Here is a 24,518-nt window from a genome sequence, read left to right on the forward strand (position 1 = left end):
TTCACCTGTTATGAGGTTGTTGGAAGCCCTGAAGCTTACTAAATTATTGCAACAAGACATACGTAGACTCTTCAGTAATAGGATTCTGAGACCATGTGCTTTATTGTCAACAACATGTCTGTAGTTGCCCACTGTGAAGTTTTCTCTGAAGTATAATCTTCTGATTTTGGAACCTGAAGACCTGGGTGCAAGTTCCAGTCCTGCCCCTTGCTAAGAATGTGATCTATGGTTATACACCTAACTTCTCTGAACTTCCATTTTCTCATTTGAAAATTAGGATAATAGTTATTTTGCCAACTCTGTGTGATTTTTGTAGTATATTAAGGTGTATTTCAGAATTAATTAATAGGTGACCTTTTTATATTTAAAATTTTACATTTCTTTAAATCTTGCTTTTTATTGTTTCTTCTCAAGTAACATAATTTTTATATTAGAAGTATCCATGTCTAATTACATTAATAGAGACGATTTTGAGTAATGAGAAAATTATAACTTCCTTCCCAAACAGGTACGCCTGTGGATTAGAGAGTGCTAATGATGGCATTCCACTGAAGAATCTTCCACTTCAGGCCTAGTGAATGAGGTATATATATTTCTGAACCTTAATGTAATAAATTTCAATCTGTAGTGTTATAGCAATTTTAGCACCTATTACACAATGTGACTCACTTTTATTAGACATAATCAGGCAAACCATGAAGCAGAGGGCTGAAACCATAAACAAGATTTGACTCTAATACTTGTATCCATCTCCATAATCAAAGAGTAATCTTCATATGTGTGCAGTTTAGTCAGTTTTTTTTTTTTTTGGTAGAACATCTTAAGGGAAACATTTTTATCAAGACCCTTAAGTTTTAATATAACAGATTTTCAATATTGAGATCTATATAATAATTGTAAAATTTCTATATTAATTCCTGAATCATTTCACTTACTTGTAGGAAAGGCAGTCTCTAATTGTACAATAAAACGCTAATGTTGAGGGGATATAAGTAGTTAAATAATGGCAAATTTTTAACTGTTGTATTTTTTTCTACTTAAAAGAAAATATGTCTATTCTTATAATTGTTTGGTCTAAATTAAACAATATTTATTTCTCATATATGAAATTGAGACATGCATGTTCTAAAATTCATCATTTGTAGCCTATTTTAACTGTCACAGAAACTCTTCAAGGTAAGTGTTTATAACAAATGAGGTGACTGAAACGCAGAAAGTTTACTTTTCTGAAACTGGGTTTTCAATTCAAGCTCTACTCTGTATCTGTTGTCTTTCTTGTAATGAGGCCCAAAACAGAGTCCTAATTATAATATTGGTTATCTGGTTCTTACCCCACAATGAAGGCTTCTAATGTTTACATTGACTGAATTTTTTATTAGCCCTTTTGGAAACCTATTTTATACTCTTTGTTAATGTGACACCAAATAACTGTTTTTTGGAAACAACCTATGGACAGTGAATCCTTCCCAGAAGGCCTAAATATTCTCTGTTAAAGTAATCTGTAGCTTTTTCTGGACTATGACACATTTTCTGTAGAATCTCATTTTATAATCCAGTTTTAGCCTGTGTTCTGTAATTGTCCGTTCGCTAATGATGTCTGTATCATAAAATTATAATTATGAAGTTAACCTCTAAGTTTTAGCTTGACAGGGAGCTAATTATTATTTATGTGTAAATAATAGTGGAATAAAGAAAAATACAAACTAAACATAGATACCTATAGTAAAATGTTGCAATATATGCAGAGAGATAAGAAATATGACCTATTTGTTTCATTTACTGGAAACTACTAAATCAGTAAAACCTTGGGAAATTTAGTTTTCTATAAAAATGATTTTACAAGTTTTCCGGGCCGCTGACAATGTGTAAGGTGAACTTGCACATTCATTTTGAATGTATGACCCAAGTTGTTCCTTTGAACTCAGATTGTAGTAATGGGGCATCTACATGGAAGATTCATGCAACTGTAATGTGAGGCTGAAATGAATTTTAAAAGATGATCTATTCCTATTCCCTTTTCTTCTCATTTTGGCTGGATCATTCCCGGTGCATAAAGTTTTAAGGCAATCAGAGAAGGAAGCAGCCTTTTACTAACCCTAGTAAACTTTATCTTGCTGTATGCTCTATTTTAAACTTACGTCAGCCCTACTGGAGACAGCTCATAGGCGAGTTATGGGAACAGTAAGAAAGCCTGAAACTGCATCAAATGACGACAGTTGGAAGAGTTTTTAGCTAACTAGCAGCATAAGCAATTTCTTAAGCATTTGAACAGATGTGAAAGAGAGAAGGAGAGGACTCTTGTCTTTTAAGAGTTACCTATGCTAATGGATAAGAATTGCAGAAAGACAGATTTCAGTGATATATTGAAAATAATTTTATAGCAATCGTTGAGTGTTTTCCTTCCGTATTTGAAAGTGATATTGCAGAAGGAATTAAAGCACTAAATGGGTGTTGGAAGATGGCTCCCATATTGTAGACAATACATTGAACCTCCGGGAACTTAATTTGTATGACCTAATAATTATGTCAGAGATGGAACTTAAAACTAGGTCTATTTGAAGTCCAGTGAGTATGTCATTGCATCCAGTTTCTGATGCTCAGAATTTTAGTCAACCACCATCCCTTCATTTTTGCATAGGAGACAACTGAGTCCCAGATTGAGGTGAGAACTTGCCTAAATCTACATGTAAACAAAGTTTATATTTGGGTATGGCTCGTATAAATGGCAAGTTATTAATATGAATTTGTTTGCAAAGATGGGCTGAATTATAGATGAAAAATTCTCAAATATTGAAGCAAGAAGACCTGCAGAGGTCATGTGTCCCATGTAAAGCTCCCTTCTATAGCTTGCTTGACAAATGGTTATTCAGCTAGAGCTTAAAAACTCAACTTTGTGAATATTCCTTTTCATGTTTGACAGAGAGCATTGTTATATTGAACTGAAAAACTGTCTTCTTTTCTGGTCCAACTTCTATACTTAGAAACAATAAAGAATAAATTTGCGGCCTTCCCTGGTGGCGCAGTGGTTAAGAATCTGCCTGCCAATGCAGGGGACATGGGTTCAAGCCCTGGTCCAGAAAGATCCCACATGCCACGAAGCAACTAAGCCTGTGAGCCACAACTACTGAGCCCACGTGCCACAACTACTGAAGCCCACGCACCTAGAGCCCATGCTTCGCAACAAGAGAAGCCATGGCAATGAGCAGCCTGCGCACTGCAATGAAGAGTAACCCCTGCTCGCTGCAACTAGAGAAAGCCTGAGCGCAGCAACAAAGACCCAATGCAGCCAAAAGTAAATAAATGAGTTTCACTATGATTAACTGTTTGGGTTTTTGTTGTTCTTGTTGGTGTTTTTGTTCACACAATTTATAGTTGAAAAAGTTAAGACTGAAGTAATAGAACAGAAGTACATATCTTGGGAAACTATATTAGTTTTTGAATTATTCCTGTGCAAAACAGAAATTAAATAACAGAAAGTGCACCAAGGGAAATTTAACTGCGTGAATTGTGAAGTAGGAGGTGAACAATGCTTCCTTTTTACCACCAGAGGTCTTCAAAAGATCTATAATAGCTGCATTTCCTCCAACTGAGGAAGAAAAATCTCTAATGACAAAGCTGACAGAGTCTTAGCAAATAATATACTCAAGAACTTAAGTAATTATTAGTGTTCTCTAGCCTTAAGGCTAAACATTTCCTCTAGGTAGAATTCAGTCCAAGAAAACAAAGAACTAATAACCAAACCCTCAAATGCAGAACAATTAAAATGTATTATTTTATATTTTAGTTTGATTTATTGCTTAATCATCTTAGTTCCTGTTGGGGAACTTCTGATGCTAATTGCAATGATTAAAAACAATATTACATGATTATCAATATTACATGAAAGTGGAAACCCACTATTATTTACATATGTTTAAGAATGTATTATATATTACAAATGTGAAAACATCCTAATTTTGCTTTTCAATTTAAAGGTTAAGGGACAATGTGGCTTAATTCCTTTGATTTATCCTAAACCCCTGGGAAGCAAAGCTAAGCAAAGATTTTTGTATCAACTTAGAAAAACAGCTCCCTGTTTGGATTTTAAAAGAAAGAAAATGACGTTAGATGAACTAATGGATCCTGTAATATGCATAATAATTTGAGTAACAGTTGTCTAATTTCATTGGTACTTTGCATTTCTTATGCTGATTACTATTTAATTCAATATTTACTGAGAGCTTACTATGTGCCTGCCATTTTACTAGTGATGGCATATATAAAAATTGCAATCACACATGATCTTGTTCTCAAGAAATTCACAGCTTAGTGCAGGAAAATAGGCAAAGAATTACAATTCAACTTTATAAATGCCACATTAGAAAGATGATCATAAGGGCAATGAGAACCAAAAGGTGGGCACCTAACTCAGGGGGAATCAGAAGATTTCAACAAAAAGCAGATACACGAACTAGGTATTGAAAGATGAAAAGCAGTCACGTTGTTTAAAGTAGGGGGAAGGAGAGCAGTGCTTCATGGAAGAGAAAAAATATGAGCAAAGCAAAGTGAAGGCAGAAGAGAATATAACATATTAAAGAATGATGGGAAGTGGATGAAGAAATATGCCTCGATCTGTAACCCAGGCTAAGCTTTTTGCTTCCTACACGTCAAATGAAATCGAGAAATACATCCTCGATTGTTTTATTTTGAGGGTAAAGAAAGGGCTAAGGTGAAAGCATTCTTTTTATTTATTCATTTATTTATTTATATTTAATTTAGGCTACGTTGGATCTTTGTTGCTGAGTGCAGTCTTTCTCTAGTTGCGGCGAGCGGGGTTACTCGTCGCTGTGGTGCGTGGGCTTCTCATTGTGGTGGCTTCTCTTGTTGCGGAGCATGGGCTCTAGGCGCACGGGCTTCAGTAGTTATGGCTCGTGGGCTCTAGAGCGCAGGCTCAGTAGTTGTGGCGCACGGGCTTATTTGCTCCACGGCATGTGGGATCTTCCCGGACCAGGGCTTGAACCCGTGTCCCCTGCATTGGCAGGCGGATTCTTAACCGCTGCACCAACTAGGGAAGCCCTAAGGTGAAAACATTCTTAATTCTTGTTTGCAATTTTAATCATTAACCATGTAAAAATAAATAGAGTTTCCCTAATCAGTGTCCAAACAAAATTGAAAACATAAACTCACACAATGATCTGAAAAACAATTTAAAAGTTGTTTTTCTTTTTATAATCTAGCCCCCCATCTCCTGATTTTTGTTTTCTCATGAACTTTTTCATCTCCCCCTTCCCCCTTGCCATAGGTTGGCATGCTTCATTTGTTTTTCTTTTTTTAAGTCTAGTGAGATGGGGGCAGTGGAGAGTGAGGCATGTCTGACTTGGAGGAGAGGGGACACTAGATAATGGGGGTGTGTTCAAGGAAATGTTTGTGTGTTTAAAGTTTTTGTGAGGCAGGAAACAGGAAGCATAATAAAACCATTCAAAATAGAAAGAAAGCAATACATTTTAATTTATGGTCATAACAGTACTGCCCCAAAGGGACTTAATTCAACCATCCTCTTCACAGACATTGGACACAGCTGCTGTTGTCTTTGGTTTTGATAGAGTAAAACTGTTAAAGAAAATGCTGGATTCTAGAGTTTGAGGGTTTAGATTCCTGCTCTTTGCAGGATTCAATACAAATCTCTCTATTTAAATTTGAATCGGAAACAAAACAGACCGGAAACTCCTAGCCTTGCATTTCATCTTCCTCTGCCCAATTCCTTTGTTTTGTGGACTCCTCTTTGTTTCACTCCAGTGCAGGATCTCCACGAGACGTCTCATGATGGTTTGCCATCTATCTCCCCAGGCCCATTCCTTTCCTGGCTCCACTCTGCTCCAGTTGTACCAAATTTCTGTCATTTTCACATGTTGACATTTTAGGGAAGCTTCTGGGCTTTTGCACAAGTTGTTCCACAGCCTGGACATCATCTTTCTTTTCTCCCATCCTGTCTGTCTATACAATAAGACAATGATGAACTGAAGAAACTACAGTATAACAAAAAGACTTTCTTTTATAGTAGTTGTCTCTTCGCACATCAAATTCCTCCTAAATTATGAAGGGCAAGGCTCTTATGTTTTCACCGTGATATCACCTGCCTTGGTGAGTATATTTGTGTTGAATAAATGAATGAAGGAAGAGCTGTAGGGAGATAAATGGATACTGAAATAATCACATAAATTATGGAACTATTTGGATCAATGTTTTAAAACTTGATAACAGGTTAATTTCAGATCATGGTGTTTCAATATAAATAATCTATGTATCATTTGCTTACTATTACCTTATGTTTTAATTTTTAAATACCAAAGAAATAGATTTCTCACACTTTTCCAGGGTAGTCTGTTATGGCATTTGAATACAAATCTTCCCTACAATTTATTTAAGCCTGTTTGTTTCATCTCCATGCTCTCACTTTTTCAAAGGGAAATATATTTTGTTATTTATTACTAGATTAAGCACCTGTTGAACGGAGAGTAATGGATATCTCTGGCAAGCTCTTGAGTCTTGTTAATGCTTGAGACAGGAAACAAAGGAAAAGATCCATTTTTTTCCTAATATGCTTCAAGCAATGAAAATGCATCAATACAGGTTTTACACGTTTGATCTCAACTGTCAATGCCTCTTTCCCGGGAAGCCACCTCTACTCATTTTGTTCTTGGGGAACAGCAATGGGTCAATACTTGGACTAAACATTCCGCAGAGAAGTTAAAGACCTCTGTGATGCTAATTTTCACTTCTGGACTTCGTTATAGAGACATGCTTTCTTTTTAGTGTCACTTTACTTATTAACCAGTATTTGTGAAGAATCTCACTTGTAGACTTTATGCATTTGGAATGTTGCTTTTGAATAAGGAGGCTGAAACCTTTATATTAGCCAAACAAGAAGTTGGTGTGGTATCAGCCTCTTCTAGCTCTTCCTTTGCATCTAACCTGGCATTTGATAACGACACATTTAAACATGTTGCAGAAGCATTTAAACTCGGAAAAACATACCAGGAAAAACATAGCAGAAAGCACTGCAAGCAAATGAACCAGTACCATGTTGCGCTTCATTGTTACTAAAGAAAAACTTTAAATTTGAACTTCTTTCCTACTGTTTATACCATGATTTAATTTTTGAAAAATTTGCTACAAGTTGATTTTTAGTTATATATGTCTGAAATTTGCAAACTACTACTGGCACCACCGAATCCAGACTGTCCCTTGTTTTTGTTAATACACTTTATTAGAATACAGCCACTCTCATTTACTGTCTATGGCTGCTTTTGTGCTATAACAGAATTGGGTAGTAGCAATAGAGTCTAAAATATTTATTGTCTTACTTTATCCAGAAAAAGTTTACTGACCCCTGATCGTAGTTTATGATACTTAGTACAATTTTCTTGGTCAGTATGATGTTATTTTTTACCACTTTTTCTTCTTGGGTAATGCTGTAACAAGATTTATGTTATACATTAAAACTTTACAACATACATTAAAAAGTGGAGATATAAATTTGTGTGCATTGAATAGAAAATAGGTTAAAATATGTATAGGAATTTTTATAAGATAAAAGCAAAATTGATAAAAGAGATGAAATAAAGAAATTATGAGCAGAATGAATATAAATATCATTACAAATATCTGTCAAATAACCTGTTTTTAAGAAACATTTTTACTCTGACATTGTTTACTATCCATTTCTCAGGAAATAAAATTTCTAATTAGAAAAGAGTTAATACTACCTGTGAAAATTGATATACTTCATCCATTTTAGGACAGAGAAATTCTACCAAGGTCAATTAAGATAATTTCCCCTTCTTAAGCTCTAACATTGTTATTTGTGTCATTTGTACTGCAGTTCCCAGTAATTAAAACAGCAGGTTACAGATGGGTTATTTTGGCATGGGCACACTCATTTTCTTGCCCCCAGGTTAGATGGACATTGTCTTCTGTAGGCACTGCCCATTGTCCCTCGGCAAGACTCCCTCAGATTGTCCTTGGACGAGAAAATCAGCCTAAATAGATCTCTTTTATTTGTCTCATAAGTTTTTCAAACAAACTATATTAGTGACTGCCAACTGAGTTGTTCCAAACAGGAAAAACAATCTTATGCTTTTGATGTCAACCCAACATAAAGTTAAAAAGAAAGAGGTTCTGTTATTTAAGAGAAGATTTTAAAAGAGTTTCTTTGAAGTCCATATTTATCTGTAAACTTTTGTTTTTAGGTTGACAAAGAAATCACATTCCTCTGAAAACTCTCTAGTTAATGTACTCCATAGCAATACCTGCCTAAAGAGTGGTAGTTAGGAAAAATTTAAGGAAGAAAGATGAAAGATGAGAAAGTTTCAAAACAATATACTCATATGTTTTGGGGATGGGAAGGCAGAGTATCAAATGCCCATTTACTCACTTACTTAAGGTTGTGTGGAAAGATCTTAATACATACTGCTTACGTCTCTTAGATGATCTAATGTTTCTGCTCCTTTCCATAATCAGAAACCATTTCTTTTTTCTCCCCCCAAGCCATTGAGTAGAAACTCAAATGGGATTTTCCAATGCATGATGGAAAATTCTATTTTAAATCTTATGATTTCTATGCGTTAAATGTGTAGTTTAACTTACACGTCAGTATGTTTGAGTTGTCACAAATGCATGGCACTGACCCAAGTTCCTTTAGACAGGTTTCTTTGTTGAGAATTCCTGAAGTTCGAATTAATCGGTTGCCTTGGTTTTAGATGTTATATATAGGATGTTATATATAGACTATATAGGAATATATTCCTCCTTTGAAACAAACACCCAATTGTGAGAAAAACCCTGTTTGTATCTAGAAAAGATGGGGAAATATCCAGATCGATATATCTATGTCTCAAAATCAGAGGATTAAAATCAATGTAGTAATAAATACCTGGATGCTGTATGATATTGTTTTGAGTAATAAAAGGGAGGGCAGTAGAAAAACTTTTTTGGTTTAGCTCTAAACTTATCAGTGTTTTGAAATTTAATTTCTTGAATTATTTTTGAAGAACTCAAGTTAGGCCTCATCTAAAGATTTACCATTAATTTAGACTGGAGCCTAATGCAGCACAATGGAAAGCGCGGTATGCAGATATCAATTAGCACATATTGTGTCCATCCCCTTCCAGGTGTTCAGATAATTAACTCCATGAGGTGGTTCAACATTTTTATCCCATTGCTGACTATCAAGGAACCGAGGCCTAGGAAGAGGGTATAGTGTTTGCCCAAGGTCATGCAACTGAGATACCATGGAGCCAGGACAGAAAGGCAGGTGCATCTGATTTCAAAGCCAATGCCTCTTCTGTCCTGTGTTGCCTTTTACAAGAATGTGTTATCAACATCTAGAAATCTTGCTTATAAAAATCCCCCCGGAGAGTTTAGAGCAGATACATATAAATTCATAGCTGGAATATATATTCTCTACATATACATAAGTAGATGAAAAGGAAATTTGCAAATATACTTCAAATTACCTTCAATAAACTTTCTACATGCAGCCTTTGGAAAAAGCAGGATCTACCATTTAACAGAAATTGTTGACTTTTAGAAGAGTATGGCATTTTCAACTCATATTCAGTGTGTTCTCCATCTGACCTCTGAATCCTTGCCTGTTTTTCGCTTAACTTGCCTTTCTTCTTTTTGGAAAAACAATTTCCCTCTAATGGATTTTCTTTTAGGGTTGAAACTCAGTTTAATAAGAATCAGACTCTCAGAGCTTCAAGAGACCTTAAGGCAAAATTGAACCTCAACCATCATTTTACTGATGAGTAAAAAGCTGACAGTCAGTGAAGTGAAATGATTTATCTAGTCTACAAGAGGGATCCAGGTCTCCTGATTCTCAACTCAGTGGAATTCTGTGACACACTGCATCTTAATGAGATGCTCAGAGATCAAATAATTTTGAAGTTGATCGACCCTTTTTTTTTTTGGTATTTATTGACCAGGTTGATTTAAAGCCATCATTACTAATTCATTGTTTGAATGCTATTTTTAATCTAAAGGCCATTGTTTGAAATGCTATTTTTAATCTAAAGGCCATGGAAAATTGAAAGATGGCATATAATGTAGGAAAGTAGATATTATTATACTTCAATATAGGCTTTAAGCTGCCTTTCCAGCCTCACCTTTCACCCATTTTCCCCTAGTTTATTCTAGAATTTGTCATATAGTTCATGCCTCTGTGATTTAGCCCCTTGTGCTCCTGCATCTAGAATTCCCTTCCATATCTTGACTATCTGGAGAAATTCTACTTATTTTTCCTTTTGCATATCTTAATGTTAGCCACACCTTCCTTTGACCTTGGCAGAATTAATTTTCTACTTGTCTGTGCTATCATATCAGTTTGTGCCTTTATTGTAGTATTTATCCTTATTTTATTGCCATTATTTCTTCACTTATCTTTCCTCCTCCAGATTGGAAGCTCCTTGAGGGCAAGATTTTGTTCTAATCACCTTAGTATCCCCATGACAACATAATGTTAGACACATAGTGGGAGCTGCAAATACATTTCTCTTGAATGAATTACTTGCAAATCATGGTCTTTCAAAGACAATGCCCTAAAAGAAAAAGTAGAAGTCTAAAAGTTAGGGCTGTACGTGAGGTCACTTGATCTGATAATTATCACAAATTTTGCTGTCATTCTTACAAGTTGAATTCTGTCTAGTCACAAGGTTTGAAGCTATTGCTTTATTTTCAGTGGTCTGTGTTTTCAGTTCCTTTTTTAGTAATAGAGATTTATATGTCCCCAATCATAATTTCTTGCCTAGTTGTCATTATTGCTAATGACATTAATTTAGCCATCTGTTGACTCAAGAATAAGCTTCTGACTGCTCCTTCTAATTTGATATAAGAAATTAAGTCAATGACAAGCATAAGTTACAGGCCTTTACATCACTTCAATTTTGGTAGAACTGAGGTTTAATATATTACACACATACATAGAACAAATCTATTATAAATAAAATGTAACTGCTCATATTTATAGAATAAATCCACATACAAATGATTTGCAGAAAGATATGTTTTTCTCTTCACTATCAATAAGAATGAAAGAAAGCTAAACTTCAGCTGTAGGACATTAATTCAATACATTATATTTGTTTATTAGCACAAATGCATTCATCAATATAGCCCCGCAGCCCTAAGGATGATTAATAAGACACTGGGCTCCTGAAGATGGTGTCTTCTGGTCCATATATAGCGTTACATAATGCACAGCTGTTGGTGATTAATCACAGTTTGTAATGGCTAGTGAGTTCATTCTGTACTCCTTAGAAAAGAAAAAATGCAATTTGTGTGTGTGTGTGTGATCTGAGTAAACAAATTTTGAACAAATGTAATGCTGATTTATCAGTTTCCAGTTCATTAATGGGGAGATTTTACTTTCCCAACGACTGAAATCAGTGAAACATCTGTCAAATTATAGTTGCATAATCTATGAGTGAAACAATGCTTAGGTGGTATAAATGAGCTACTTCCTTAGAGGTTCTCAAATTGTGCAAGAGGCAGGTGCTCAAGTGTCCCAGAATTCAGGATTCTTTAAATGAAATATCTAATAGATTTGCTATTTTTCTTTGCCATTTCAGTGAGTACAAACATGATCTACCATTTCAACAGCCCTAGTGGAAACCAGATTGTGGACTTAGGTTTAATTTAACTCTCCTTATCTTCACCCTACTTCACTGCCAGCGCCCAGATTGTTATGTATTTGTGCATTACATATAGCTAAGTTAGAGGTATCCTACCTAAATGTTTTGATTAATATACTAATATTAATACTGTATTTCTTTCCTCTTTTTCTTAATGATGAAGTAGTTCTCTGACAAATCATCACTTTTATTCAGGGGAAATGCATACCCTATAGTTAATTAAATGCTATTACAAAATGCATCATCTTCCAGTTAATTCAAGGAATTGTTACAGTCCTTTAGTAGAAATTTTATCCTCTGTTTTGAGAAAAGTTTCTGTGAGTGCCTGAAACAGGTTCCTGCTGATAACTGAAAATGTGTTTCTAAATGTCCCCAGCTTGCCAGATTAGGTACCTAGGTCATTCAGTTCTTTCCTTCTAGCTACTTCTATTCACTGTGAAATTTTTTCCTGTAGAAAATGAGATGTTATGCTGCTTTCACTGAAACATCATATAAGTCAAGGGAAACTGGTGCCATAGGAACACACCCTGAGCCTCTGAGATTTATGTGCAGGGGATTGCTCTGGGGAATAAATAGGAAAAATGATTGAAGAGATGTTGAGCAGGTTAAGAACATGAGCTATGATGCAGTTGCAACATTGGCTTAGGACCATCTTACAGAAAGCCCTCCACCTGGGATGGCCCTTCAGAGTTTTGTGTTTTGAGGCAAGAAGCCAGATTTTATTCTCCCATATCCATCAGCCATTGAATGCAGGCCACCTTTGGGGAGGGGTTGATTTTAAGCCAACCTGCTCTTTTTGGCTGAGGCTGATTCCTGGAGAGAGATTAATCAGAGAGCTGTTGGCCACCAACATTCCCAGCAATGGATGAAATGAGTGTTTCAGTCCCGAGGAGGAGTTCTGGGCAACACACCACAGTATCCACTACAATGAGATGCCTAACTTTGGTACCACATTTGTAATGCCAGTTGTGAGTGATGATTAACTTGCGTGTTGTATAGAACATTAAAACCATTTAAGCAAACTATGGGTTGGAGGCAGTGGATAACATCCAAATTACTCTACAGCACGGTTATCTTTAGATAACTTTAGAGATGCTAGCCTCTAATTTCCTACTGAGACCCTAGGGAAGTTATAGTCAAGATTATCATTAGCTTTAATGAGAATAATTTGTACAGAATCCCCTGTGTTAGACAAAGATAAAAACATCTCTGCATGTGAAGCTTTGAATATCCCTTTGTTTATTTTAGCCTTTAAATGAATACAGAGTTGTGTTGTTTTCAGAGGTTTTATCAAAATGACATTGAAAAGTTTCACATTTTTGTTGCTTTATTCCTAATAGATTTTCAACTGTATTAGTACCAGATATGGGTATTTTAAAATATTTCTATTAATCTGGGTTAAAAATTATAAGTAAAGAATTACTCTGACTACTAAATAAAATACTATGGTTAAATTCCAAGGGTTAAAAAGATCAATTTTGAAGCTATGTTTAGAGTGAAAAGGATGATAGTAGCTAAATGATATAAATTTTTCTTTTTTTTTGCAGTGCACGGGCCTCTCACTGTTGTGGCCTCTCCCGTTGCGGAGCACAGGCTCCGGACGCGCAGGCTCAGCAGCCATGGCTCACGGGCCCAGCCGCTCCACGGCATGTGGGATCTTCCCGGACCGGGGCACGAATCCGTGTCCCCTGCATCGGCAGGCGGATTCTCAACCACTGCGCCACCAGGGAAGCCCCAATGATGTAAATTTTTATATTTATTGACACAATTATTGCCATAGCAAAAATAAATCCAGATGTGTGGTGATTATAAAGGAGTGGCAAAGTGACATAATTGAATCAAGTACATAAAATTTGCTGGTTGAATGAACAGGTCAATTTGCATTTAACACTAAGGGATCAACTGGTATTTGGAATGAGTATTGGCGACAGATGGTATAGTTACATAGTTCTGTTTCAGTCAATTAACAAGTAATTGACAGATATACTCATGGTGCTGAACAATTATTTGAATAAAAATGTTTAGGACTGTTTCCTAAGCTTCAACGTTTACCAAATGTAATTATAGTTAATTCTTTACATAAATTCCACTAAATAAGTTAGGATATTCACCGATTCAGAATGCCAGTATTGTTTTAACCATATAATTAACTCGTTCTCATGGTTTGTTTGCTTAATGGAATAATCCATCTGATCTTGGTCTCTATTAATACTATTTCTTTGTCCATCAAAATGATGACCCTAACAAGATGAATACTTCTGTAAAGTAAACATCAATTTTATATAGTAAAAGACCCAGCTAAATAAGACATTGGATAAAGAGAAATGGCATAATAATCATACTCAACTTAAAGTTTTGATTATCAGTGGACACTGCCCTCATAGAATTTTGTACTAACATGTTTAGGTTAACTTATTATTTAAGCTCAGGGTATAAAATTTCATCTGCTTTATGTTTTCCTAGAGAAAAATGGTTCCTTTTCCATATATTATACCACTATACTCAGAATAGGAATCAGGTAACTATAGATAGATAGATAGATAGATAAAGATACATTCTTATGAAAAAATATGGATGACTGATAGAGAAAGAAGAATGTCTTAAAGCCTATGTGGGTAAAATTTTGTTAAATTTAGCTGACAAAGACATTGACATATGTCCCCCTTCCTCCACCCACAAAACAAATAGAAAAGTTGAATAAAATAGCAGAGCATTCAAAAAGTTAAACTCAAAGTTACCAAGTGGCAGAAATGTTGAGGGTGCTTATAGCTGAAAAATTAAGTTGTAGACAAACTGTCCCAGCCCATGGGGATATTTGAAGCATGTATTCTTAAGAGATGGTTGGTGTTTAAAGGTCAGTGAGCATTGATCATTCAGGGCCACAGGACTGACAACTTTGAATTCTAAAAAAGAGAAGTGTACAAAAAAGTAAAAGACAAAAATTCTAGAGACTATACATACCTACACATAAGGAAATAAAAACCTCATGTGGGTTAAACAATATATACCTGCAGAAAATACTAGTCAAATACAAGCCAGATTTAATGAAATCGCTCAGAAGAAAAGAATTATACTGTATTATCCATCATTCATCAAATTCAAACTCAGACAAGAGAGAATTGAAAAGAGACACTATTCTAATATTGATGAAAAATGTTCCAGATTGAAGAGGAATGTAAATTTTCAGATTGGAAGAAAACATCTCAAGTCCCTATAACCAGACACTGTGCTCTGAAACTATAAGGTATCAAAGATAAAAAAAGATGTGAAGAACCTGGAGAGAAATGACAGATAAAGAGACATAATTCAATTGCTATAATATTTCTCATTAGGAAAAATAGATGTGTGAATACAATGAAATATTTTCTAATTGCTGGGGAGACATAGACATTCATAAACATAAAAACAAAATTAAAATGGTGTCCATAGACCCTCACTGAAAGACATACTAAAGGATATACTTCAGCAAGAAAAAAACTTAATTCATAAGGAAAGTTTGTAAAGCAAGAAAAATAGTGACCAAACCAATTGACCTAACAAATTTAAAAATACTAAAATACTAAGATCACTAACAATAACTACTTTTGGAGGGTTTAAAAACAAGGTGGAACTTAAATACTGAATAGTAATTTAAATGACTAAAGAGGAGTACCTGAAAGGAATATACTTTGTTACATATATTTGAAAGAAAATAGTGGTATTGATTTACTTTAGATTTTATTAGGAAGAAATAAAGTTAAATGTATATGTAAAAGTTTTAAAGGAAATAGAATCACTGCAACAATAGAAATAGAATGTTTAATTTCCCAACAAGGAAGGAAATTTCTATCAAGTCAATAGAAGATAAAAGAAGAAAAAAACCCACAAGATACTAACAAAGGCATAGTAAATTAAAAAATTCAGAATAAGATGTAGAAATAAATCCAGATATATTAGTAATCAGAAGTATAATAAATTAATCATCCTATTAAAAGACTAAGACTGTCAAATTGGATTAAAAACTTTAAAAAATGTTGTTATTCTATATAAATACTAATCAAAAGAGGCAAGGGAATAGTTTTATCAGAAATATGTAGACTTAATTCTCCTTCTTCCTTTCTAACATGGATACTGTTTTTTGTTTTTGTTTTTGTTTTCGTTTTTGTTTTGCCTATTTGCTCTGGCTAGGACTTCCAGTACTGTGTTGAATAAATGTGGTGAGAGTGAGCATCATTGTCTTGTTCCCTATCTTAAAGGAGAAGCTTTCAGCTTTTCACCACTGAGTATATGTTAGCTGTGAGCTTCTCATATATGGCCTTTATTATGTTCAGGTACATTCCTTCTACACCTAATTTGTTGAGATTTCTTATCATGAAAGGATATTGAATTTTTAATTGCTTCTTCTCTACTGACATGATCATATGATTTTATCCTTTATTCTGTTAATATTATATATCATATTTATTGATTTGCAAATGTTGAATCATCTTTGCATCCCAGAAATGTCTCACTTGATCATAGTATATGATCCTTTTAATGTGCTTTTGAGTTCAGTTTGCTAGTATTTTGTTGAGGATTTTTACATCTATGTTCATCAGGAATACTGGCCTGTATTTGCTTTCCTTGTAGCATCCTTGTCTATCTGCTGGCCTTATAAAATGAGTTTGGAAGAGTTCCCTCTTCTTCTATGTTTTGGAAAAGTTTGAAAAGAATTTGTATGAATTCTTTAAATGTTTGCTAGAATTCATCAGTGAAGCCATCTGGTTCTGGCCTTTTCTTTGTCTCTGTTTGCAGGTGACACAATCTTGTATATAGAAAATCCTGAAGACTCCAGAAAAAAAACTGTTAGAACTAATAAATTCAGTAAAGCTTCAGGACACAAAGTCAGCAAGTTGTGTTTCTACACACTGACAGTCAACTATCTAAAAAAGACTGTACAAAAACAATGTCCTCTACAATAGCATCAAAAAGAATGAAATACTTAGGAATAAATTTAACCAAGGAGATGAAAGATCTGTTACTGAAAACTGTAAAATATTGATGAAAGAAATTGAAGAAGGTACAGGTATATGGAAAAATATCCAATCTACATTAATTAAAATAATTAACATTTTTTAAATCTCCATACTATTCAAACCTCTATACAGATTCAAGGTAATGCTTGTCAAAACTCCAATGGCGTTTTTCACAGAAATAGAAAAAACAATCCTAAAATTTGTATGGAATCACAAAATGCCTCAGATAGCCTAAGCAATCTTGAGCAAGAAGAACAAAGCTGGAGGCATCACATTTTCTGATTCAAAACTATATTACTAAGCTACAGTAATCAAAACAGTATTGTACTGGCATAAAAACAGCCACATAGACTAAATGGAAGAGAATAGAAAGCCCAAAGATAAGACCACACATATATGGTCAACTACTCTTTTACAAAGTTGCCAACAACAGACAATGAGGAAAGGATAATCACTTCAGTAAATCATGTTGGGAAAACTAAATAGCCATATACAAAAGATGTGGGGTGATAATAAAATATACCTAAATAATTGCAGTTACATCTTATGTTTATTTAATATTGTTAAGTTCAGAGAGCAGTGTCCTATAAGTCATTGTGATATTTACTGAACATCTGTTACATGCCAGGTGTTATGATAATTTCTGGAGATAGCAAATATGTGTCAGTCCCTGTTTTAAAGAACTCAATCTACTCAGTGGTACAGACACACAAAGAATTCCACAGGTTGGAAGAAAAAGAGGACTAAGAAAAGAATTTGAAAACACAGAGAATTTCAGAGACCTTTGAAGGAACAGTTTTGAGTTATGTTGAAAAGAGGGATGAATAACATAGTGGTTTTAAGCAAGGAAACAAGTGGTTGCAGACCCAAAAAAGGAAATTTCCACATCCCAGTTACATAAAGTTGGTTCAGTATTAGGAAATTTAATTTACTTCATGGAAAAAAGAAAAAAAATTATATTAGTGCCTGCCAAAGTCTTAAATACCCTTAATAGTTTGTTTCAGGAAGTAACAGCAAATATATCTGGTGAAATATTAAGGACTTTCTATTAAAATTAAGAACACAGCAAGCATTCTGATGGCCACTACAATTATTCAATACTCTTTTGGTGATTTTAGGTAATGCAAAAAGACCCAGTGTGGGATAAATGTAGTAAGAAAATGTTTTGTTTTCAGATGATATAATTGAATACCTAAGAATATCAAGAAATTCAACCAGCAATCTTTTTGAACATAAAAAAAATTTATTAAGATAGCTGGCTACAAAAAGTCAAAACTTTCCTTTTATACTAGAGTAACAGGATGTTAAGTTGGAGGCTTTGACTGAACTCCAAGTTACAATGTGCTATGAGTCAGACTGACAGGCTGAAATTTCAAAGAAAGTGTCTGGGAACCTGCTGGTTGAGTCATCTTCAATAAGGATCTAAAATGGTCAGGTTGCTGGAGACTCAGCAGGATTTGGTGAGAACCAGTTTGAAAAAAATCTACACTCTAGTCATATCTCCCACTCAAGGGCAGGGAAGGAAATAATTGATCCTCTTGCTCAAATCTAGGGAGAAGCCTTCACTAAGTGGGGAGTGAGCAAAGGGGGCATGAGAGGGGCTCCTGAGTTGTTGGAAATGGTCTGTGTCTTTATCTAGGCAGTTTTCACACTAGTGTGTGCACTATGTGAAAATTCATTGAGCTTTACACTTATGACATATGCCCCCCCACTTTTTTTTTTTTTTTTTTTTCCGGTATGCGGGCCTCTCAGTGTTGCGGCCTCTCCCGTTGCAGAGCACAGGCTCCGGATGCGCAGGCTCAGTGGCCATGGCTCACAGGCCCAGCTGCTCGGCGGCATGTGGGATCTTCCCGGACCGGGGCACGAACCCGTGTCCCCTGCATCGGCAGGCGGACTCTCAACCACTGTGCCACCAGGGAAGCCCCACCCCCTTTTTTAAACATTTTTATTGGAGTATAATTGCTTTACAAAGTTGCGTTAGTTGCTGCTGTATGCCCTTTAATGTGTATTATACTTTAAAAATTTTACTTAAAAAAAAAAAGTCTTTCTTTGGCTTGTTGAAGTTAGACACTATACAGCTAACTGGGCCTTTTCCCCAGTCTTAAACTGATTGGAAGTCTTTAAAATAAAAATATTTTCTCAGGGATTATTGAGAGATGATCCTACATAATTGAAGCTTGCAGGACTGCTATCATCATTATTTTTTACATAACCATTTTCTTTAACTTTTGTAGAACTAAAGCAGGGATCCCAAATTGAATACAAAGACTCCGACAGGTCTGGATGATTGGTGGGATGGGTGTGGAAGTCTAATAGCATCCCAAGGAGGTGATAAAATCCTTGTCTAACATTGAGATTCCATTGCACTGTGCCTGGTTTATAGAATTTTCTCAATAAATACTTAAATAAAAAATTATAGGTTAATGGAAGGATAGATGGATGGGTGGATAAAACAGAGGGAAAGCTTATCATAAATGACAGAGAGAATAGAGATGACTAAGAAGTCAATTTCTGGATTATCAGAAGGTGGATCACTCTAATTAGCAGAGGATCTGTCCCTGGTATTTGTTTCCTGTCCTGATTGATTGCATTGACTTCATGTCCAAGTCCAGAGGCTATCAGGAGCACTGTGAATGATGTCTATAAAAGTGGTTTCATTAAACTTCAGTAAGATTTGAAACACAAGTAACAATGCTCAGAAACACTGAGTGAACCCTTCTTCCCCACATTACAACAAAGCATGGTGAAATTTTGAGAGCTGTCCCTGTAGCAGTGAGTTTATCCTTGACCACTTAGAGCACATCTCCTGAGATTAGCAACAGTAATTGATGGACATTTGTCATGTGGCTACAACCTGTACTGACAGGTGTTGGAGATAATAACCAATATCATTTGAATTTTTCTGCTAATGTGACTTAATTACAGAGCCAGGACCAGGGCCCTGTGCTGCAAGACCCAGAATGTAATTGTCTCCTTGACTTTTGTACTCTAGGTACTTTTCCTGCTTCACGCTAGTTCTGGCCTTGCTTGATAACCATTAACTGATAGTAACTAGAGAATCTCAGGTTAAAAATATGTATTTCACTGTCTCCCATATCCACTGATGAAGCTTCTTAATAAGCAAATATGCAAAATGGTAAAGCTAACAATACTGACCTTAGGTAATTGCTTTTAGTGGAAAATGACAATAAATGTGAATTCTACATCCCAGACAAATGTCAGTTATTACAATTTCTACTCAGTTAACTTCCTTACACATTGATTGAGGTCCTTCCCTAGGAGTAAGTAGACAGCCAAAGATGATGACAGCACAATCATTGCACTTGGGAGCCTAACGCTGATTTATTTTACTAGAATATTTTTCCCCCTAACAATGGTAATACATGTACAATGACCAGTCTCCAGTCTCTTATCTTATATTGTGGCTAAGCAAGACATTTTTTTTAAAAAGTTTTAAAACCATTTAAAAATTAGGAAAGCTTTCAAATTATATATGATGTATAGCATGCTGACAGGCAAACTTGTATGCTCTGAAGCAAAGCACCACTCAGCAAAACTGTAGTTTTATTTCTACAGAGAATGATGTCAAAAAGCTAGGACCAATTCTGGTGAATGTAGGCTGGTGTGGGACCTAATTTTAAAAATAGAAGTGTCCTGACTAATCTGTTATGCTGGCAACAGATCTAAAGACTATAGACTGATATTTTTGAAGATCTGAGAAAATGAAGACAAGCAAAGACAGATTTGCCTTCACCATAGTGGTTGAGATAAATACTTCATTCAGTTAGTACCGCAAGGAAATTTCATTTAGATTTTTAACTTTTTGATATATAATTCACAAAGGGAATTTGTCTCACTTCGAAAATAACTCTTCAAGTATCAAACAACAGAATACATGTTTTTTTACACTGGAAAAACATTTGAGATTTTTCTGACAATGCCCTAGATTCTGGGAAAAGAAAAAGAAAAAGCAAACTTTGTTTTCTAGAGATTTCCTAACAAAGTTCTTGCATTTGTCTCTGTGGAAACAGTCAAATTGTTCTGGGTAATTTTGCCACCATATGTTGTCAGAAATTTAACTTTTTTTTTTTTTTTTTTTTTGCTGTACGCGGGCCTCCCACTGCTGTGGCCTCTCCCGTTGCGGAGCACAGGCTCCGGACGCGCAGGCTCAGCGGCCATGGCTCACAGGCCCAGCCGCTCTGCGGCATGTGGGATCTTCCCGGACCGGGGCACGAACCCGTGTCCCCTGTATCGGCAGGGGGACTCTCAACCATTGCGCCACCAGGGAAGCCCAGAAATTTAACATTTTTTAAAGGTTAGATTGCATACTTCTATTTATTTCATTAATCTTGAATGAGGGTTAGTCATATAAAACATTTTAAATTGTTGTGAATTGACCAATCTACTATAAGAACTTACATCCTGAACGAAAGGAAGACAATTGCCTGTCGTGTTCCCAATGATCTGACCTGCAAATGTAGACCTGGATGTTGAGAAGCAAACCAAAGAACTTTGCCGTATGGTGGCCCATATGCAGCTTCCATACAGTGCACTGAGAAAGGGCGTTCACGTAGTCTGAGCAAGTTCAAGGTGACTTCTGTAGGAGGAGAAGATCCAGCTATTGAGAGAGAAGGAGAAGGGAGAAGGAGGAAGAAAGGGAAAGAGAAGGAGAAAGGGGAAGGCAGGAAGGGATGAGGGAAGACAGATCTAAATGAATTTTTGCATTTAATATCTGAGCTCAGATTTGAGTGAACACAGTGGTGTGCTAGAGCTGGCTGGCACCAGCCCAGAGCAGATTGTGGGCATCTCTTCCCAACTCTGTGCTCAGTAATATCATATAGGTTGCTTCAAACAGACCATAGCAGAAGTATTACACTGCAAAAATAAGCAAATGCTACAAATCAGGGCATCACCTGTTGCTCTCCTCCCCCCAACTCCAGGAGCTAAACATTTATGGGCTTACTCTGGTAGACCTGGAAACTCTCAATGGCCTCTGTGATAAAGAAAAGCAATGTAAGGAAATAGAAACAACTCGAGCTAGGATGAACGGATCAAGGAGGAAAGAAGGAGAGAAACTCAGGGTGGTCATGAAAATAATTTAATCACTGAGGTGATCATGCCTACCCAAAAAGCACACCCCGTTACTGAGCTGACTGGGAAAAGAACACTGGCTGTTTCTCTGGTGGAACATTACTAATGTATGATCCAGGCAGACACTAGAAATAGATCAGGTAGTTTTCCTGGGGGTTTCTTGGATTAGCAGGAAGTAGTCCATTTTTAGGGTGTTAAATAAGATTTGGAGGTAAAACATAATTAAAATGTGATATACATTTGGAACAAAATGAGATAAATACAGGCACTTTTCATGAAGATTTGAGGAAGATTATGAGTAGAAAACCTTTTTAATCTCTTGATTCAAATCATTTTGGTATAATCGATTGCCGGTGCTGCTCATAATAGCTGAGTTCTTCAAGGTTCCTAGAACGTGCCAGAATGTCCTAGAATGGGTTATTGACTTTATATACATTATCTGATTTGATACTCATGGAAATCATATTAAATAAGTACTATTATTATCCTCATTTTACAAATAAGGTAAACAAAATTTAGAAGTGTGAAAACACTTGCCCAAGGTCTGGTCCAGACTCTCAGCTGTTAGCTGTTTTAGCATGTTTTGCTGTGCCATTCCAGGAGTTGCAAAATCTATTTGAAATGGAAAATTCTGCATCAAACTGAGTAACTGAGGAATGATTCTCAAGTCAGAAAAAGTACCAGTGAGCTTGATTTTTCTATTATAACCATGGTCTAAATTGGTAACTTTTACAGTACCCTTAATATAGAATATATACTTCTCATACATATCCATTATATATAAAGTATTATTTTATTAGTAAAAAAATATGAACAAACCTGATTCACTGTGTAGTGTCTATCTAGAAACTTCAATAAGCTAAAGAAATAATTTTTCTTTTTTTAAGTAAATTTTGAAGTATAATACACATAAAAGGGCCTATGTCATAAATGTAAAGCTCAATGAATTTTCTTATAGTGTATATACAAGTATAAAAGCTGCTTCAGTAAAGAAATAGACCATTTCCAATAATCTAGGAGCCCCTCTCTTGCCCTCCTTGGTCACCCCTCACCCCATACACAATACAACTACTACTATCCTGACTTTTATCACCAAAGATTACTTTTGCCTATTTTTGAATTTATAGAAATGGAACGATAAAGCATGAAAATGTATTTGACTTTTTTTTTGTTCAATATTATATTTGTTTGGTCCATCCATGCTATTGTGTCATTGTAGATCATTATCATTGCTACAAGATATTTCGTTTTTTATTTACTTATTCGACTACTAATGGAAATATGGATTGAGAAATATCATTAAAGCATATTTCCTCCTTTACTCTTCCATATTATGTTAAATCTTTTTAGCTGCAGGAGAAGGTCTTGGGAGTTGGAAGGACTTCTTAAAAGAATTTGCCAGCAAATACACTAATATAAATTAATCTCCATCTTTATTCAAATTTAGCCTTATATAAGTTGTCTTATTTACTAAATTCCTAAAATTTTAAACATTCCTAAAGCACTTCAGAGACAGAAGAGTTTCTTATTACCTATTCCACTCAGAGACCTCAAAGGCCTTTGTAAATTTACATGTGATCCAAAGCTTCCCAACCAATATGGATGTAAAGATCTTTAGTAATCCTGCCAGCTACTTTGAGGCTAAAACTTGGACTAAGTATAAACCCTCTCACAAAAACTCTTGTTCTAAGAAAGCTCTTTAAGACAATGTTCCACTTTCTTTATATGTACTATAGCCATTTTCACAGAGTCAATGCTCAACAAATTTTGAAGATCTAAATTGAATTTGGTTATTTCACCAAATGAAAAATGGAAGCTATTATATAAAATTCATTAAGTCAATCAATGCCTAAAACATTTCCAGTCCTGTAGAAAATAAACAATTTTATCCAGCCTACAAATGTCCCTTTTCCTATTGTTCTAAAACCAGTACTTCTTAATTTCTTTAATATAGTGAAATCTGTGGACCTTCTCAGGATAGTTCTTTTTTTTTTTAATTGGTTTGTCTTTGTATTATGTTGAGCTCTAAGTGGTCTTTTTGTATTTTGCATGTAAGTCCTTTTTCTCAAATATATGTTTCAAGTATTTTCTCTCAAGTCCCTGGATTGTCCCTTCATTTTTTGATGGCATCTTTCAGAAAGCAAACTGAGGGCAAAACAGTTGATTTGACTTACTTAAAATTACCTGGCTTATAAATGTTATGTATGAAATTTGAACTCAAGTCTTCATTTTCCAAATCCTAGCTCTTAGCCATTGTGCTATGTTGCTAAAGAGTATTGAAATAATTCATTTATTTAGATTGAAATATTTTAATGAATGGCTACAATTTTTTTATGAATTTTAAATTTATTTCTGTATATATGAATTGGATCTCTAAGTATTAAACTTTAAAATTAAAATAATTGATATACATTTGATTAAAAACAATATAAATGCATTACTCATTTGAATAACTTTTAAACAAATGTATTGGAAATGCTTTCTTTTTCTGTTTGTTTTAACTTATTTTATATTGGAGTATAGCCGATTAACAAAGTTATGATATTTTCAGGTGCACAGCAAAGCGACTCATATATACATATACATGTATCCATTCTCCCCCAGACTCCCTTCCCATCCAGGCTGCCACATAACATTGAGCAGAGTTTCCTGTGCTATACAGTAGGTCCTTGTTGGTTATCCTTTTTAAATATAGCAGTGTGTACATGTCAACCTCTAACTCCCTAACTACACCTTCCCTCCACCCTTCTCCCCCTGGTAACCA

Source organism: Delphinapterus leucas, chromosome 3, assembly GCF_059928025.1.
Source record: "Delphinapterus leucas isolate spDelLeu-1000000601 "Yukka" chromosome 3, BTC_Dleu_Yukka2, whole genome shotgun sequence".
NCBI classification, from domain to species: Eukaryota; Metazoa; Chordata; class Mammalia; order Artiodactyla; family Monodontidae; genus Delphinapterus; species Delphinapterus leucas.